Source organism: Limulus polyphemus, unplaced genomic scaffold (genome assembly GCF_000517525.1).
Source record: "Limulus polyphemus unplaced genomic scaffold, Limulus_polyphemus-2.1.2 Scaffold2344, whole genome shotgun sequence".
Lineage (NCBI taxonomy): Eukaryota > Metazoa > Arthropoda > Merostomata > Xiphosura > Limulidae > Limulus > Limulus polyphemus.
In genome coordinates this window covers 58,816-73,893 of record NW_013667954.1, presented here as the reverse complement: position 1 = coordinate 73,893, position 15,078 = coordinate 58,816, and positions in this window count along the sequence as shown.

The following is a 15,078-nucleotide window of genomic DNA, read 5'->3' as shown; positions in this document are numbered from 1 at the left end:
ATTCCACTCGGGAGTCTCTGGTCTGATTCGAAATATGTAATTTGATGGGAACATTTAGTAAAAAAAGAATTTTACATCTTTACAGCTCATAACATTTAACATTTTAAAGGCCAATTTCACCTTGAACAGCAATGGCAACCTGGCAGTCGTATGCTTAAAATCATAGTCTCAATAAAGTTGTGAGAAATCCTCAATCAGATCTCTGAAAAAAAAAGACTGTTTTCAGGAGATGTTTAGTGCCAGAAGCCACTTCAAGAGGCATAACGCACCTTCGAAGAGCATCTTTGAATTTCAAACAGTGGGAAGACTATCCTCTTGTCTACAGTGGGTCGGTCGTGGGAGCTATCATCCATTATACTAAATATTCTGGGCCAATTACACTCCAGCACATGGCAGCACAAAGGATCGTAGGATGTGATACTTATAATTGAAAATATTAGTAGTACTATTCTACAGAATCTCGAGGTTGGGACGTCCAACAATTGTTATTTACTTCTCACATCATATTTCCATCAGTGCTATACGCATCATGCTTCTTTATGAATAGGCCTAGCATGGCCAGGTGGTCATAGGGCGCTCGATTCGTAATCTGAGGATCGCGGGTGCGAATCCCTGTCTCACCAAACATGCTCGCCCTTTCAGCCGTGGAGGCGTTATAATGTGACGATGAAACGCACTATTCGTTGGTAAATAAGTTGGCGGTGGGTGGTGATGACTAGCTGCCTTCCCTCTAGTCTTTACTGCTAAATTAGGGACGGCTAGCGCAGATATCCCTCGTGTAGCTTTGCGCGAAATTCAAAACAAACAAACAAACAATAATTAAAATATTACAAATTCTGACTATCCTTTACACAGCAGAAAATTTTGGGCCAAAGTTGGTTGATGATCCGTTTGTTGGCACATCGTTAGCATTTTGTAAAGCTACTTTGGCCTAAGGTTGGGTGAAAATTTGCCCAATATTGCCAGTTACGTTGGCCCAAGTTTGGCAAACAATGATGATCAAAAGGTAATTTGTACGTCAGTCCTCAAATGAGCAACATAAGCATTCATTTTTTGAAACTGTTGGCCAAATACGTTGGTAACATCGGTCCAATAAATTAAAGAATATCTTATTAAAATATCAGATTACTAATTAATATTAAATAATAAATTATACGTAAAGGGCGTAGTTCTATGGATTTAAAGTTTTATGGAAAAATGTTTGTTTTTTTCTCTTCTTATCATCATTATTAAATTCCTTTCATCCTATCAAATGACATACGAGCATAAAACAAAAATACCAGAACTTAGAAAAATTACTCTGAGTTTAAAGCGTAGGGAGAATAAGGTAATTAATTTACCTTTCCTAGCTGTTCTAGACTATCATCTAAAATACAATTAATTAACACTTTTCAGTCACAGTTTGGTGTAGAGGTCACTGTTCGGCGCCACTCCAACGTATTTGTCAACCGATGTGCATGTGCCAGCTCTCAACTTAATGAATTGTACAGATTAATATTGTATATGTACGTTTTGTTAGGCTATATTAACAGATAGATTGGGGGTTACAGATCGTCTATCGTAGCAATATCTACTTGTTATACGGGTGATAGTTCTGTGCAGTGCATAGGCTTGTCTTTATTTGTGTTTGCGTTGTTCTCAGTCCATTTAGTGCTTCTTGTGCTTGTCACATTAAAATAAAACTAAGTTCTGTTGAAATTATAATACACACCCACATTTATTTGCAAGACAAATGATAGGTTAATTATATTATGCAAATCAATAATGATCATTGACTGGTTCTAAGAAGCTAACTTCTAGCACAATAAAAATGTTCGTCATGCGCTAATTAAGCCCTACTTTAAAGTGTAAAATAAAACTGAATAAGCTGAGAAAAACTTTTATTATAAATTCAGTACAACTGTCCGACTAAAGATGCAATTGTTTTCGTAACTACAGATGGCCACACGTCTGGTATAAAAGTTATATTGAATTTTCAATAAAAAAAAGTCTTTATAGACTTTAATATGTATTATTTTACATTTTCATTAATTTGTGTGGTTGGATACTCTCCGGTATTTTAATTTCTAGCTTGTAGGAAAAACTAAATTAAGAAATGGGAAAAATTTAAAAGAACAGCAGTTTCTCAAAAAAAGACAATTATATTTCTAAAGTTGTCTTTAAAATGCTTATCTAAAATAATTAAATTAGACTAATTAGTAATTTAAGTCTACATTTTTCTACAGAAGTTAAACCTAAATCTCATTAGACTTTCAAGATAAGAATTAATTAGCGATTACACCTTCCACCCCAGTTAACCTTGCTCAGAACTAACAGTTAGATAATCGTTACAACACAGTTCTAATGTCTTCATGAGAGCCAAAGACTCTAAGCCTTATTACTCAAATAAAGATTTCAAAGAACGGATATGTAAGACAGAATTAAAGTTACAGTTTCTAGATTACAAAACTGGAGTATTATACTAACGACACAAACTACAATGTACCTTGTATTAATTTTACTACGAGGATTAGAGTTCAGTTAGGTTCCTTCAAACTTGTAACTTAGTATGACGAAGATAGCAAACTGTTTTTCATAAAGACATACCACTAATAATATATTTATGTATTCATATCCCCCCCCCCGATGGCACAGCGGTAAGTTTACGGACTTATAACACTAAAATTCGGGGTTCGATTCCCCAAGGTGAGCATACTTAATAGCCTAGGGTGGCTTTGCTCTAAAACAAACTTAATATATTTATATGAACATGTAAGAAGCTAAACTACACTTGTGAAGTTAATGTGTTGATGATATCCTAATATGTACTTTTTTTTATTCCAAGGTTATCTCTGTTAAGAAACAGGGAGACTAAGTATTGATGCAATAAATAAATAAAAAATGTTGACTTTTTCAAACAACAATAATAGGGTGTGTTTTTTACTGGATAAATTACTAGTTTTTTTTCCTTACGAAACAATTGTTTTAAAACAAACTTTAAAATATTTATCGATTAATTCAAAAATAGTGAGTGGGTAGCCACCGAAACTGCTCGCGACATATCCGTAATAAACACACAAACAAAACCAAAACCTTTGTCTAGAAATGTTTTACGTTATGTAAATAAGAAGTATCTTAGCAGTAGGTTAAGATTTGTTTGTTTCAGAATTTCACGCAAGGGTTAACTGCATACAGCTGTCCATAATTTAGAGCAGATAGTCTATAGCAGTGTTCCTCAATAATCGATACATCACAATAATCTCGCCGAGTCGTGGGATTTTACAAAAACAAACAACAAAAAACTAACAGAAAATTCATATATAAATCGTAATAGTTTTTCGTTGTACTTGCATTTTAGTGGTCCGCGACAGTTTAGGGAGAAGGAAAGGTCAATAAACGCTGGAGTAGAGGAAAGAGGGATAACCATTTGAACTAAATACCGATTATACTCTTTAATGATCGAACACTTCCCCGAGACTTATAGCGCACCCATTGCACCCATTGATAACCAACTAGGAATCCTCAAGTTCACAGTTTGGGGATACAAAGTACTAGGCTACACCCTACATTAGGGAAAATATGCTTTAATTTGACCACTAAACAATTGGCACTACTTTACAACATTGATTTGATAAGTTAATTGCCAAACAGGAATTATAAATACTCACTGTAACGAATTTGTTGTTATATATTTATTTTAATATTAACGTTGTTTAGATTAACTTTATATTTAAAAATATGCATAGCTTGTAGTGTTAGATATGCAAAACTCCTGCCTATTCTCCAAAGTTGTAGAAGATTCTCGAGAGTATGAATCAACAATATATCTATATACTTAAACGTTTAAACCAGTATTGTTACGTAAGACTGAATTTTCTAGAAAACCTTCCCACGGCTATAAATATAACCAACGCGCCGCGCCAAGGAGAGTGTTTATTATTAGTTCGCTATAATCAGTGTACTATAAAACTTCGGAAGCTATAACTGTGATTGTTATAACGCTTGCCAATCGGAAAATTTCAGATATTTGACCAGGAATATTTACAAAATTCGAACATTGCAGCTCATTTAACTTCAGTGGATTCTCATTGGACATGAGTATTTTTATGAAAACATTACCTAACTTCAACGGTGGAAAAATCGGCGTGTGATCAGTGAGAGACAAAGCTAGCTAGCTTCCCGTTAAGTGAAATATATCTCCGTCAACTCGTAATCAACTCGCTCATCGTGAACCCTCGATAAGATATCAAGGAAGTTCCAAACTAGAAAGACGATTTTATATTGTTTGTAAGTTTGTGAAACTTTTTTTTATAAATCTTTGTAATAATTGTTACTGTAAATTGTATTGTTGTGTGTATATTAAAACGCATTTGTGTTAAAAACGAAGATGGTGTGTATCAATCTTGTTGGCAAATATCATAAATTGACTAATATATTGGCAGATATTTAAATACTAAATCCAAAGTACAATTTTACTACTAAATTTAAATTATCAGTTAACTCGGCTTCGGACTATTCGAAATTATAATATGTAACATCACTCCTTAGAAAATAAACGGACTGTATTTTAAATTTTGAATCGTGTTTTTACTGGCATTATTACTATTTAAACTAAATATTTTGTTGTTCAATCTAACTAAGACATAGCACATGAAATGCTATATCATAGATATTTAATTTTCTCACGTTACAACAACGCCGCCAAATGATTAATTTAGTGAAACTAATCGGATCTAGACGGCGGATTACCATTTTCACAAACTACAACAGTAATAAGATATTCAATGTTATCACGGTATTCGGTCTTATTTATATAGATACTGAACTAAAGCTTTTGCATAAGTTGAATTATCCTTTTTTTTTAGAACGCTCTCATTACAACAATACACAGCCATTCTAAATACTTCAAAGATTCGACAGAAACGTAAAGTTGTTGCTTAAAAAACTGATTTAGTTTTCCCATACAGTAGCGCTCTGTTGTAGAAACAAATCAAGTTTAATTAATTATCGACTTATTGAGTTCAGTAATTCTAGTTTTAAAGCTGCTATCCCGCCGGCAGGCTGCTTAACCTCACTGTATCATTATTCAAATATTTTTCAGAGATTCTGTATATAGAAGTTTGAGATGTTCTTAAGACCACATGTTACAATATTAGATAAAAATTATCTATCCACAGTATTGGAAATAGTTATGAAAAGTTTGAAGGAAATTGATATATCATGAACCATGATAGTGGTTCATAATAGAGATCACACAGGAATTTGCTCAAAACTCTAATAGATCATTCGGGCAAAAACCATCTTAAAAAGAAGACTTTTCTTGGAACAACACTCAAAACCTTTCTTTTCAATAGTTAAGTCCACCCAAACATTCATAATAAGCAAAATAAATTATTACACAAGTGTTAGACAAAATCAAATTTGCCTTACCAATTTGTTCATATTATTAATAATATTATTGTTTCACAAGCCTACAGCAAAATCGGCTGGGTAGTTTGCACTAAAACCTAGACAGATATACTATATGAAACGCTGCGAATGTCCATGACCTATTTAAAAGTTGATATTTTTCAATGGAAATTGAATTTATGTGGTTATATATGCATAACAGATGCGATGTTTTCGTGAGCAGCTGCCTTTGTACTCGACGCGTGTTAAACCCATGTTTACACGAAACCTCAGGCACAACGCCACCTGACACGAAGATTTATTTAAAGCGATGTTTTAGACGTATTTATTTTATTTGAAAAGGCTGCTTTTCTACTGGTAAAATGTTATAGGCGCTTAGTGGGGTTGTGTTTTACTCTAGGCATATATTTGCCCATTGCTGTGCATTAACAAAGCTAACATACAAGATAATTAAAAACTGAGAACTTAAAATCTACAAATAGGGATCCCAAAAATGTAAGTAAACAAAACTGGATACTTACTGCTGACAGTTCGCTCAAGGTACAAACTCCTATTATGATTCTACTATAAAATTGTTGCAGGTGATATCTACTGTAGTGTGGGATCGCACAGGAATTTTGCATAAAAAAAACAACTGAGAGAGTACTTTTAAACTAAATTTGATCTCCTTAATTTTGTCGTGTTGCAAAATTTTCAAAGTCTACTTTTTGCCATTAGAAATCCGGTGCGCTTTAGCTGGAAACTACAACAAATGCATTTTCTATCACATTAAATGGAAACTGCCACGTGAAAGGTTCCTGGTTTTCCTGTTGAATATCGTTACTCGAGTAGCTATTGTTCATCGTTACTCGAGTTTGCTGTCTTTACGTGGATTTCCATGACTATATTTCAGTATGTTATTAACAGTGGACGATTACCATAGTAGATTTCCCTATTCAGACGACAGTGGTGATTCTTTCTACTGTTTCTTATACTTAGCTGAAATCAGTATTTTTTACCACTACTATTGCTGTTTTTAAATAGTTGGTGTTAAGGTACCAGTTGTAAATGTTGTCGATAACTGATGACTTACGCTAAGTGGGTTGCTGATGTCTAATTTGCATGTACTATTTATGTTGCTTTATTCTAGCAAACACTTGTTCGCAACAGGCTGTTGAAGAACGTACATATGTGTCTTGTAGACCTAACACGGTAAGCATCTTGCTGAGTATGCTTACAGTTCATTAATCTGCGTTGTATTAACTTAAAAGAAACATTATTCTGTTCTAAGGAGGCTGCTTTGTTGCTGCTCGTCTTTTATTACATTACACTGTGACATTGATAGAAGCTGGTAATTAAATCTGTAGAAATCAAAGTTCTGGTTGATCAAGGGTACTCTATGTGGTAAACTCTGTAATTCAGTTGCAGTTGTATGCAAGTATGTGATAATTTCTAGCAGAAGTACCTAAAAATTGAACAATAATAATTACGATTAATAATAAACAGCCTGAATTAAGAGTAACAGACAAACTACAAAAAGCTTCTACGACCACTTCGCCCTAGGTCATCAGGTGGGTATTTTCGCTGCTAATTCTAATTAGTGTAAGGTAAAATGGCACTGTTAATAACAGAAGCGGACGAAGTTGAAAATCGAAAACTCAGCAGAAGTGATATGAAGTATCTCAATGTATGTTCTTTACAAGATTAATGACAACGATTGAATACAGATCTTACTAGAGACCTGCTGTAAATACAGGTGTGAATGTTACTTGAGAACACCAAGTAATTCTCTCAGGAACACAACTCATCAGGCGGTGATTCATCTTTCACCAAGACAACGATCCCAACCATTAGATAAATATGGCGAAAGGATATTTTGACGATAAAGAGTCTGATGGAACACTCAAAATCATGGCTCTGTTTGTAAAAGGTCCCTATAGCAAACATTTATCGCTTTTAGGAAGGGTGCTTAACATCCCTTTCCAATGTAAAATATCTATACACTTGTTCTTAACGGGATGAAAAGCAGAGTAATATGGATCACCTTGGGGTACCAGAACCATCCAAAAGAAAGTGACCTACAACAAGTCATACTACAGCTGTGACAAGCAAAGTGCGAGGTCTTGTAACGGGTGAGAACCTATAACATAATCAAGAACGTTCTCTTTCTAGAAAAACAACAAAAGTCATGTCTGCACAAGTTACTTTAACAGTATATCCTTTCGACTATTGCACACCTCAAATACCTGGGGAATGAAATGTTTATTCATGTTGTTCCATAACAAGACATACTGGTAAATCGCTGGATGCAGCACCTATGGATTTTTATGTGATCGGACTGTTGAAATGGGCACTGGGAGTAGGGATGTACTCAGGATATTACAGCCTTACGACGGAGCCTTTTGCAATGGAATTACGCTGCAGGGCTATTGTCACAATACACCGTCGTCAGATACAGCATGACTGAATGTTGCGTTATATGTGAGTTATAAGGACGTGTTGAGGCTCCAAAATCGTTAGTATAACGTACACAAACCTTCTGTATGATTTTATGGTAGGTAGAAACAGTTCATTGCTAAAATTGATGTAGTTAATTAAGTTGTTATGTGAATTAGGCAATACTATACTTCACATTATTTCAAAACAAATTAAAGAAATTCTCACAAAATTAATACAAAAATATTTGTGATACATGACAGTATTTTTCGATATTCTAGAACAGAAAATGTCAAACAGGCACACACATGGCTGGCGAAAATAACTTCGAGTATAGAAGTATAGATAGAAGGAGAATCGTACAATCTAGATCTTTGCCACTTGGTGAAAATGAATACAAATGCATGGAAACACATTTAACAAAATATCAACAATAGGTGGCGCTGCAAGGTGATCTTTGAACCGAATTTCCATATTACGTGATATCATTAAAAGTGCGAGTTTTATGTCAGAACTCATTTATTTACATGAATTACTAGGAATATTAGAACCACAAAATGTTAATACTTGTACAAAAATCGTATTCAAAATTACCTGATACACATTACTGAAAATTCGATGACGAGGAACTCACTTTGAGACTAATAATGCTTGGAGACGGCTTGAATGGGCAATAAAGAAACTCTTTAATATAATCTTAACATAACAGCAAATGTACAACGTTTTGACAAGGTTTTGTCATCATCAGGTACAAGTAGTTTACATTGACACAGATATATATATATATACAATATAGAACAAGGAGGTCACATGATTGGATATTGTTGTACGACTTAGACGAGATATCTTGGCACCCCTGGGGGTTGGTTTAGAGTAGGGTTGTTTTATTCAATGAAGATGGATTCCTTGATTTTTCGTTTGTTTATGATTGTTTTTTTGTTTAAAATTTCTGTGTTTTTAATAGATATACCATGTTTTTTGGGTTGCAATGGTGGAAAACATGGGACGGTTTTTTATTGTGTTCTGTCAATCTGGTTTCCAATTTTCTTCCTCTCTCTCCGATGTAGAATTCTGGGCAGTTATTGCATGCTATTTTGTAAATGATGTTGGTATTGTGTGATTTTAAATGATTTTTGTTTAATAACGATTTTAATTTAGGGCCAGGTATTTTGCGAAAATTTGACGTTGACAGGAATATTGTGTTTAATGGCTAGTTTTGTCCAAGTGTTGATTATTCTTGAGCTGGTTTCAAGGACAAAAGTTAAACTGTAGTGTAATGTTCTGTTGTTGGGTTTGTTAGTATCAATTTTGTTCGTGAGTTGAGTTTTGTTGTGGTGAATGTTGGAGAGTTTTTCAACAATAGCTGGTGGAAATTTGTTGGTGTGAATGAAGGAATGCTTTATGTGGTTGATTTCTTCGTCTATGTAGTCCGTTGAACAGAGTCTTGTGGCTGTGTTTATGAGGTTTTTCAGTGTATTGATTTTTTCTGTGGCGTCATGAGCGGAATTCCAGGGGATGTAAAGGCCGGTGTGTGTGTTTTTACGGTGAATTTTGGTTTTAATTTTTGTGTCCGATCTAATAATGTTGAGGTTAAGAAAAGATAACTGTTTATTTTTTTCGTGTTCTATGGTAAATTTGATGTTGGGATGAATGGAGTTTATGTGTTCAAAGAAAGTTAGTGCGTGTTCTGTTGAAGTGAAACCAGCAAAAGTGTCATCGACATATCTTTACCAGTATAGTGAGGGACGAAGCATAGAATGTACGTCTTGTGTTTCGATCTGGATCATGAACATATTGGCAAGAACGGGCGAAACAGGATTGCCCATACTTAAACCATCAATTTGAAGGAAATGTTCGTTGTTGAAAATGAAGTTGGTTTTAGTTGTTGTAAATTCTAAGACAAAATCAAAAACTGTGCTGGGGATGTAAATTAACTTTTTGGGGTCATTAATGTAGAGGCATTAAGTAAAAGTTTGAGCATTTATCCCACGAGCCACCCTCCTATCTCTAAATATTGCAACCAGCGATACCGAGCTTGTTTCGGCGTCATATGATTTATTTTCTACTACTGCCTATACGCCTAATTTAAATTCTCGCATATTTTTAAAAAAAATGTACGTCAGTCACATTAAGACTAAACAAATTATGATGAGAGTTACAACACTGATTGGTAAAGGTAGGTCTGCATAATTCAGGTACATCTGCTGTTAGATATATTTATCACGTAAACATTACATAATAGAGGCGCATCTGTCGAGTTGCGTTTGCTAAATAGTTATATGCCTGCCACGATAAGAGCAAAAATATGAATGTATAACATATATACACATTATATAGCATAATAAGAATGTGTTCCTGTCATATTTAGTTCGAAGAGCACAGGCAATCTGTCATGTTAAGATTAATTTGAAACGTACGAAGGTAAGTATGGAAAGTACAAGTACAATTAAACAGTAGTCACATACACCTGTCACGTTAAGGTTGAAAAAGTACGAATCTACTTAGCAGGGTAAGTACAGGTACGACTTGTGTCTACTTTAAATAATAACGCAGTGTCTATACTATTCACTCTCAAAACGACAGGTGTGTGTGAGGTATTTAGGTAAACTTTTAATTTAGCTGTATACCTGTAAGGATAAAATTACAAAGTTTTAATGTATATCTGTAAAGATACGATTACAAAGTTTTAGTATGTCCGAAAGCTTAAATTACATGGTATATATATATATATATATATGCGAATATTAATCAAACATCTTAACAGAAAACGATAATAATCAGTGCTACAAACAGTGAAAATAATATTTATAACTAGTTCACGTGCGAAGATAAATAAAATAGTTTCAGATGTAGAAATTGTACTGTTTTAAATAATCGCGGTTCACAGTGCTGTGAATATCTCGTCTATCCAGTTATACGCCAAAACGCAGGTAAAAAACCAGTTCAAAATGACATATAATCAGTTTCAGGTGTTCTAGCCGATGTAAGTTCAACCGCAGATCCAACAGCCGCGAACAGTTATGAGCATGGCGGTTACGCCTTTAAACAAAGGCAAGTAATAATGTTAAGTTAGAGTATCATAAAAAATGTATATAGCCAAAATCAGTAGTTATAATACCCTCCTGTGTTGTACGCTGTTTAGCAAGCAATATAACTCCGACTCCTATTCTCAAGCTATTGGTAATGTTACGTCTCCGTTCGTTAGTTAATTTTCCGTAAAAATTATTTCCGAAGAAACTCTAATGATACAAGTCCTTTCTTAAATAAAACTGGTTTATTCTTTCTGAATACAACTTTGCAATACACTTAATTTCAACAGTCGCGGTATAACCAACGCTATAACTCACAACGAACGTCTCACGTGCCCAACAATATTCTCTGTCCGCATACATTCAATTACTCATTACCCTATTGCCGTCACGTTGTGACCGTCTTACATATAAAAGAATACCGAGATCTAGTAAACTCCCGATATTTCAGGAAGGGACGTGAACGTTCGAGAAGCTTGTGGCGTGATACTAGCGTCACGTGATCTCCGATGTCGTAACAGTAAATTCAAAAGCAACAAAATTACAATGAGACTAAAATTCCAAATAATTCATCCATTACCATTCCTTGTTGTCATCCTTAAGTCATAATTAATATAATTATTAAATTAAAGGATGATGGTTGAATTCTTTTGTAGAAATACAGGGTGGTTTATTTCTACTATAAGAATGTCTTTTGCTTTTCGTATCTTATAATATTAAATAAAACGGTGGAGGTTGGGAAGTTTACATTGTAGAATTTTAAGGTGGTTTAATTCTACGTTAAGGTTATATCTAAATATTAAGGGTAATTACCTTCCAACAACTAGTTGCATAATTCATAATGAATCTAAGTTTCAAATGGATAGCAACTGTCTGTTGTAGAAACCTACAAATGTAGAGGACGACGTTTCGAAAGTCTTCCGCCTTTCGTCTTCAGGTCTGTAGGTTTCTACAACAGACAGTTGCTATCCATTTGAAACTTAGATTCTTTATACTTCATATTTGAATAGTAAGTCAAATAAAATATTCTGAGAAGTCATTATTAGTAGCGCCATCTTTTGTGAAGTTTTTACTCTAAAGTAAATAATGCCAGATTAGTTAGTATTAATTAGATAAGAAAACAAACTCTTATCACGCCTGACAGAAATTACATAATAATTATCGATAGCAAGACACGACTGGTTTTAAAAATGTCATGGGGTGTTTGGTATTACGTTGTCTAACATGTATTATCTACGTATACAAAGTATTTGAGAATGTTATTTGTTTAAAAAAAAAAAACTACTTTGCTTTCTACACCTAATTTACAATTTGTAATATTCAATCCAGTCGTGTTATATATAAAAAAATATAATTTGTAGTTATTCCCCCCCCAAAAAAAATAATACCTTATATAAACCTATTTTTATCAAATGATATTTTTTTATACTTATTATTACATGAACCATTTTGTGTGATATTATAGCAAACCTTTTAACATCTATACTGGTCTATAAAAATTGCATAATTTTATAAAGCTGAATAAAATAATCCTGAAATAAGTTCTGTTTGGTAAAGAATGTAAAAGTTTCATCTACTTTTGAAGTTTAGGTATTCACAAATAATTCCTTTCAATCTGTGGTCAAAAAAGGCACGATCCGCAATTTGGGGCCGTGGGTGCTCTCTAAGAAAGATTGTTAAACTCCACTATTCGGCCAGCTCCAAGTAGATCAAGAATATATGCCTTTGGTATAATCTAACCCTTGAGAATTAGGGACGACTATGTGTACATGGGCCTATGTGAAGCTTTGCGTGAAAATTATTAAACAAACACTTTTAATCTGAAATTGGAGTAACAGACTGAATGTTTTTGAAAGGTAAACAACGTGCTTGGTAATCGTTTCAATTTTAGTACACGATACAACTTTATTATAATAATAATCACATGACTATGTTCTAATTCATCAGCACCGTAAACAATGAAATAGGTAGGGTTAATGACAAAATGCACAGAAAAGATGATTAATGATTTCATGCTTATTTAAAAGTTAAAACGAGATCAACGGAACGTTCCTGATACACAACAGACATTGGGAATTGTATTAAACTCCTGAAATTAAAGAGTCAATTCTAAACTTATGGTTAGGATGCCGGGTTGCAAGTCGAAGGATCCAAGGTACCACTGAACACTATCAACTGCGGAAAGTGATCCAAGGTACCACTGAACACTATCAGCTGCGGGAAGTGATCCAAGGTACCACTGAACACTATCAACTGCGGGAATTGATCCAAGGTACCACTGAACACTCTCAACTGCGGGAATTGATCCAAGGTACCACTGAACACTATCAGCTGCGGGAAGTGATCCAAGGTACCACTGAACACTCTCAACTGCGGGAAGTGATCCAAGGTACCACTGAACACTATCAGCTGCGGGAAGTGATCCAAGGTACCACAGAACACTATCAGCTGCGGGAAGTGATCCAAGGTACCACAGAACACTATCAGCTGCGAGCAGTAACATGTAATCCTGACAAAGCTCTAAAGGTGGTCGATGCTGCTGGTTTACTGCCCTCTGTCAGAAATTCAATGTTAGGGACGTATAAATGTCATTCATGTTGAAAATTCCAGCTGCATTCCGATATGCTCTACCTACTAGTATAGAAAACCTAATTTTATTATGCTGTTATCATCTGCTCTTGAATTTAAATGTGATATTTCCTCTACACGTGAGACTTGCAGACAGAAGTTAGATATAATAGACGATGTACTCTAAAAGTCCTCTTTCCACATCAAGACACATTTGTTACTGCTCTGTTGCGTGAAGGCGTGCACGATATAGGAGGCGCTACTTGTTATATGCGTATATAACATGTATTTATATTCAACATAACATCATTTAACTTCTAAATAGCTTTGAGAATAATTGACATTGCAAAAGACAAAAAACGCTAACTGATCTTTGCAGTACTAAACCTCACCAGGTCTGCGAGGTTAATTACACTTCACTGATAGTGAGAACAATGTACGGAGGAAGTTACACCGTTTCATCCAATTGTAGCTGGGGCTTAAGCTCTCTCTTACCTCTCGATCTGCTAGTTAGGATAATGTGGGGACAATTATTTAGTGCTACACCCTACTGTATCTTCTTCTTTAACCACTCGTCGCTGTATAAGAATAATTGTGGGTTCAATAACCGGAAACTGTCATAATGATCTGCGCACTTAACCATCCTAACTATGTTGAATTGACAGTGGAAATAATCTTAGGCCTGGATGTTTAAATACAGCGTGTATTTCAACATATTCAAATAGCTGTTTTATTGATTTGAAACCACAACTAAACGTACTACCAGTTAGGTGTATTCTTATATTTCCTCCATCCAATTTTTCTGCTCAGCAGCATATTCTTAATTTATTGAAGGCATTCTTTGACTTACTTATGATTTTATTGCTTATTTAGATCACGACCAAGATTGCGCCTTTTAATAAGCTCATTTTTCTAGCAAACTGCGACTGACCTTTTTTGTACATCAACTACGCATATGAGAATATACTGATAGAAGTCGGTAATAATAGAAAACGCTACTTGGAATATCTTTTTTAATCTACACGAAACTAGAAACACTTTCTCGAAAATTTATGTTTTTCTTTTTAAAAAGTTTATATTAGCTTCCTTTTCCAAGAAATTAGTATCAGGGCTTTCACATATAAAATTTTTCTTCTTAGGTTTTGCTTCTTTGCAATACAAACGTATGCTTTCCGCCAACTAGGTGGCGTCTTAATTACTTCTTATTCTTAGACAGTTTTTCTCATACTGATGCGCATGTTGTGTTTTTATAAACTTTTTATCCTCTAATTCCACTGATCTGAACAATATAAAAGTCTCAAGAGGAAAACTTTGAAACAAATTTGTGGACTTTCTGGGTCTGAACATATGGACGAACGAACGCACGCGACATCTCCTAACGGTCACGCGATTTGCAATTCCCGATGTTAAATTTACACTTGTCTAGACATGTTATGTTAATTATGTCTCATCATCATTTTTTTTTCTTCATCCTTAAACATTGTTAGAGCAGGTGGAAAATTACAAAAAACAACAACATTTATTTAAAATATATATAAGTTAGAAATATGCGAATGTTGTAAATGTGAAATTCACTGGGTATACAGCAAAGGAATGTTATAGAGAAATAAACATTTCAACTGTAAAAAAAAGGGGAAACAGATCCCTACAGAAATTCAATTTCCGATAAGGAAGAACA